The following is a 6,288-nucleotide window of genomic DNA, read 5'->3' on the forward strand; positions in this document are numbered from 1 at the left end:
ACCCATAAAAAAGGAATGAAGTATTGACATATGTTACAACATGGATGAGCCCCAAAAACACTATGTTAAGTGAAAAAAGTCAGTCACAAAAAATAATTTATATAAAATGTCCGGAATAGAAAAAAAATCTATGTAGACAGAAAGTAGATTGCTCCTAGGTGTCAACAAGTCAATTCAAACTCATAATGACCCTATGTGCAACAGAAAATAGATTAGTGAATGCACATAATAACAACACCCACAACAAAGTTGAGGACTGCTAATAAATACGGAGATCTGTTTATGAGTTGAGAAAATGTTCTAAAATTGGGATTATTGTACAGCTCAGTGAATCAACTAAAACCCGCTGAACTGTATACTTTATATGAGTAATCTATATGGTGTGTGAATTATATCTTATTTTTTTAAAAGAAGGCCACCACCAAACTCAACTCACCGGCCAAATTTAAAAACATATATATTTTTAAAAAGGCCACCATCAAACTCATGGGAGAAGTGGCTCGTAGCTGGCCCTCCATTGGGTTTCTGTGGCTGTAAATCACATAGGAGATTGCCATCTTTCTTCCCTCCCCATGCTAGCTTCTGGTGGATTCAAGGAAGGTGTAGCTTTTGGGTTAGCAGCCAACTTCTTAAGGACTACACCACCAGAGCTCCCTATGCCACCAAATCCCTTTATCTTAATAAAGCTGTTTTTTTAAATAATAAAAAAACCCACCAGACAAGAGTGTGGACAGACCTCCTTTCGCTAGCTAGATGTTGCTGAGGGGCAGAACCCACGTGACCTCAGGAGAGCAAACATCAGAGCATGGTGAAGGAATGCTGGGGAATTGGGCGCTTCTGTGAACATGGAGTTATAGGAATGAGACAGGGTGAGGCGGATGCTAGAACAATTCATCCTGGAATGACAGTGAATAGAGGTGGTGGAAGATATAAAGAATGAGTACCCTTTTTCCAGGCCAAGGAGATGTTGAGGAAGAAAGTATGTAGGCTTGAGCTACCATGCCTGTATCTCACTCAACATAGCTTCCCACTAGACAGAGGGCCCTCCAACCACAGCTGGTACCTGAGGAAAAGGAAGGGGAAAATGGCTTTCCTCCATCAGTGAGCTATGTGGTGCAGAAACCTCTAGGACCTTTAAGACAAGGCTTCTCTTGGGGGTGGGGAAGGGGGGCGGGGAGAGGGGTGCAACAATGAATGACTGGAATTCCAAAATCTTTGTAGATGTTCATTGAAATGAAAAATAAATAAAATTTTTTTTAAAAAAAGGTGTTGGGTCAGAGTAAGAGAAGAAGACCCTCAAAAAAAAAAAAAAAAAAAAAAAAAAGACAAGGCTTCTCAAATTAGACTCTGTCTTTGGCCTGCCAAAAGAACAAACAGATAGGTCTTGGAAAAAATAAAACATGTTCCCTGGAGCCAAGAATGGTGAAGCTTCGACTCAAGTACTTTGGGCATTTTTCTAGGAAAGGCTATTCTTTGGAGAGGGACATCAAAGGTCAGCAAAAGAGAGGAAGACCCTCCACAAGATGATTGACACAGTGACTGCAGCAATGTGATCATGTATGTTAGAGATGATGAGAATCACACAGGATAGGACAGGGTTCAGATCTGTTGTCCATAAGGTTCTATGAGTTGTAATTGATTCAAAAGTCTTTAACAACAATAACAAGTATCCTCTGGGTGTCTGGTTAAAATGCACATTCTCATTCAGCAGATGGGGCTCTGCATTTATAACGAGGTCCCAGTGGATAAAGATCTGGCTGCACTTGAACCGTGTATCAACTTGGAGTTGTAAAACTAAATGAGTAATTCTCAAACCTTTGATCTCAGGATCCTTTTGTAATGTGAAAAATGACTGAGGATCCCAAAGATTGCTTGTTATGTGGGTTATCAAACTAAAAAAAATCCCTATTGCTGTCCAGTCACAAATGACTCATAGCTAACCTTTTTTTGGAGACTGCCAACTGCATGGAAGAAGATTGCCTTCACTTCCTACTGCAGAGCAACTGGTGAATCTGAACCACCAGAGAGAGGGGCAATGTCTCTGGTTAGCAGTCAACTTAGTGCAGAATACACCATTGATAGTTATTGTGTTCAAAGTTAAAATGGAAAACTTTTTAATACTTAATGATTTATTCCTTTTAAAATAATAGCAAAGTCCATGACATGTTAACTTAATTAATGACATAATTATATCTAAAAAGGCACAATATTTTATAAAATTTTATTAGTGAATGGCATTGTTTTACATTTTTCAAATATCTTTATTGTCTAGATTAAAAGAAGACAGCTGGAATTTCACATCTACCTCTGCATTCAATTTCTTGCAATAAATTGGCTGAAGAACATGAAGAAAATCAAACTTCACATAGATAGGTAATTAGAAAAGAGAGAAGTATTTCAATAGCCATTTCCAGGTGATTGTGAATACTCTTTTGTGATATTACACCAAATCTAAAAGAGAAATTGTTTCATGATGAAATCATTAGTTGCAACGTAGAATGTGAAATGATGCCAATGAACTTTTCATACTCGGTTACATTCGAATTTGTTCATATAGCTTGCTCTTTGGATGGATCTTTTGCCATACATTAGTCATTAAGAAAATATTTGTTTACTCGGTTATGCAGAGTTTGATATGTTGACACTTCTCAGTCTATAATTTCCTTCAAAACATAACATTTATTACAGTAGCCACTGATCTCACACAAGACCAATGAACTCCCTAGAAAGGGTTGGCTTTTTAAAAAAGTTATGGGAAGCTATGATGGAAAAGAGTTTTTCTAAAACTTTAATTTTTGCTTGAAAACTCAACTTGTATCCTTGACCACAAAGACTATCACTTGTTTTCCTTGAAGTAACAGGTTTACTACATTCACTAAAAAAAAAAAAAAAGTTCAAGCTGCGTTTTAGGCATTCTTTCAAGTAGAAATGATGTTTGGAAGGGAGAGGGAGGGAGGAAATTGTGCAACAATGAGTGAGTGAAAATGCAACTTTTCTGTAAATGTTCATTAAAATCACAATAAAATATATTTCTTAAAAAAAGAAATTATGTTTGTCAAAAATAAATGGCTAGTTCAGCATGTAACTCAATCACACTCTTTTTTTTTTGAGACAGAAGTGCTTCACATGTGCTTCTTATTTTATCACTGAGAATGCAAAAGGCATGTACCAAAAGGCCAAGAGTTAATGCCATTGGTAATTGTCACTGCTTCACCAAGGACATCCTGAAGTTATGTTGGGTTGTTTTGTTTATTTTGACATCAGGAGTGCACAACTGGGAAGACCACAATTATTAGCATAATCTGGTGCCACTGCTTTGATTTGTGCCAATTCCATCCATAGATTTTGTACTGTCCATACAAATGGCAAAACAGTGAAGAGTAGTAACATCTTAGTATTAACATGAAAATAGTTTCTTTGCACAACAAAGAAAGGGTCTCTGAGAACCAATGCCATAAAAAACTCATCATATGACTCACAAGAAAGCCAACATTGTGATAGAAGCCTAGCAGTGGGTGCTGGAGAAGGCACTCTGAAGCTTTGTTTCATATTTTTGTGGAGAAACCAAAAAGCCACACAGGAAAAGATCCATTAAGTCAAGATATCCATGTTCCTTTTGCTCTCCACCTCCCCAACTCAACATGCTTGGTAAGCTTGGCCTTAAAGAAAAGAGGAAGACATATTTTAGGGCTAGACGAGGCTACCTCAAGCCAAAATTAACCTTGAGTCTGAGGAAAGAAAGGAAATGAGATTAAAACCAAAGCTGAGGTTGACATTTTAAACTGGACATGGCTTATAATAATCAACAGTGACCAGGAAATTATGGAATCTGCCCCCAAGATGTTTGTTGTGAAAAATACACCAAAAAAGCAATAAGAAAGAACACAGTTGGAAGCAAGGATTAAAGATAAAATAGTATTTTCATGTTTTACACCTACTGAGTTGAGACTTTTCATTAAACAGTTGTGTCTAGTTTCCTTTCGTTTATAATGGGTACATACCTGAGCAAATTTAAGGGATCTGTAAGTGATATGTCATATCCCTTTTCTTGCTTGTCAAAATTATAGCATTCATTGAGTCAATAAATACTGATTGAACACCTGTTGTGGCAGGTATTATTCTAAGGGCTTGGGAAACGCCAAGGAGAAACAAAACAAAAATTAAATCTCCCCAAATCCATTAGAGAAGCTTATGTTGTAATTCTACTTACTAAGGATTTTTTTTTCCAGTTACCCATGGAAGAGCAGCTTCAAAGAATACTTGGATCTCAAAGTAACTTAACAAAGTTTAATAGAACTTGGCTAAATATCAGTGGTCCTGCATCATGGCCACTAATCTCCATAGCAAGATTAGATATAGGACCTAGCCTAGCTCACTCATCTGTCTTTTTGTCTTAACAGGATGGCTTGTCTGTTGTTGTGATACTGGAAACTAGACTACCTGTATTTCAAATACAAGCAGGGTCACTCATGGTAGACAGATATCAGTGGAGCTTCCAGAGTAAGATTGAGAAAAAGGACCTGGAAGTCTACTTCTGAAAAAAATTGGCCAGTGAAAACCTACGAATAGCAGTAAAACATTGTCTGATATAATGTTGGAAGATGAAACCCTCAGGTTGAAAAGCACTCAGAACACGATTGGAGGAGAACTGTTTCCTCAAAGTTGTTGCTGTTTGTTGTTATGTGCTGTCAACTCACTTGTGACTCATAATGATCCTATGTACAACAACCCTGAAACCTTTACTGTCGCTGACACACTTACCATCATTAACCCAGTCACTGTCTCAAACCATCTCATTGATGGTCTCCCTCTCTTTTGCCATCCCTCAACCCTTCCAAGCATGCTGTCCCTCTCCAAGAACAGGTCCCTCCCTACAATATGCCCAAATTATGTCAGATGAAGCCTCAGAATCCTTACCTCCAAGGAGCAGCCTGACTTCAACCTCTCAAGGATGAACCTGTTTGTTCTCCTGGCAGTCTATGGTACATAAAACACTCTTCTCCAGCACCACAGCTCAAAGGCATCAATTCTCTTTCTTTCATCCCTAGTCATTGTCCAGCTTTCTGATGCATAGCAAGTAACTGCAAAGACCATGGCCTGAATCAGGTGCACCCTGGTCTCCAGACTGACATCGTTGCTCTTCAGTTACTGAAGATCATTTTCAAAATGGCCACAGGAGTACACTCCATCCACACAGGTGCAGGTCAGTTCCACCTGTTAATTTCCCCTACTGCGAATATACCTCAAATAAACTATAACTGCCACACAAGCAGATATATGCACACCCATGTTTATCACAGCTTTGTTCACAATAGCAAAGAGTTGGAAATAACCCAAGTGTCCATCAACAAATGAATGGATAGAGAAGCTGTGGTATATTCACACAATGGGATACTATGCTGCATTGAAAAACAAGGAACTCATGCAATATTATTCAAAATGGGTGACCCTGGAGGACATTATGCTGAGTGAAGTATCTCAGTCACAAAAGGACAAATACTGCATAGTGCCACTGGAGTAAAACAGGACTGACATTGGGGTTGGGGGGAGACAGAGAAAGATGGGATAAATTATATATATACTGCATTGAAACAGATAAGGGAGAGAACTGTTTAAAAGGGATATATGATTAGGTATTATTGTCATGACAGGAGTCCTGAACAAAGGCTACATAGTGGAGTGGACTTGAAGGGAGCGATTCAATAACAACGAAAGAATTTTTCTTTTACTTTTCAAAAAGAAGAGCAAACTGGGGGCAGAGGGGTGGGCAGGGAGAAAAGTGCAACAATGAATGAATGGAAACCCAAAGTCTCTGTAAATTTTCATTAAAATTAATAATAATAATAATAATTAGAAACTTTTTAAAAAAGGAATGAGATAATGGACTCTCCTTAAATATGGGCTTAGACGTCTTCAGTGAATATGGAGCACATTTTCATGCTATTCTCACAGCTGATCATAGAAATATTTGTTAATGTAGTATTAATTGAAGATTTTTAATTAAAAAAGAGAAAGAAAATACAGGAAAAAAGAACACTTACATGGGAGCTAAATAATGCCTTGCTCAAGTATGACTGGGTTATAGAAGAAACACAAAATGAAATGGAAAAAGCCCCTCAAAATGAATGAAAAGGAAAATACACCATATCAAAACCTTTAAGACAAAGCTAAGGCAGTCAGTTCATAGCAATAAGCAAACATATAAAAAAAGAAGAAAGGAGTAAACTAAATTATTCATTGCCTCTAGCACATAGAAGAAGAACAACAGGCTAATTCCACAACCTCTAG

Source organism: Elephantulus edwardii, unplaced genomic scaffold (assembly GCF_000299155.1).
Source record: "Elephantulus edwardii isolate Elephantulus edwardi_28Jun2011 unplaced genomic scaffold, EleEdw1.0 scaffold00131, whole genome shotgun sequence".
NCBI lineage: Eukaryota > Metazoa > Chordata > Mammalia > Macroscelidea > Macroscelididae > Elephantulus > Elephantulus edwardii.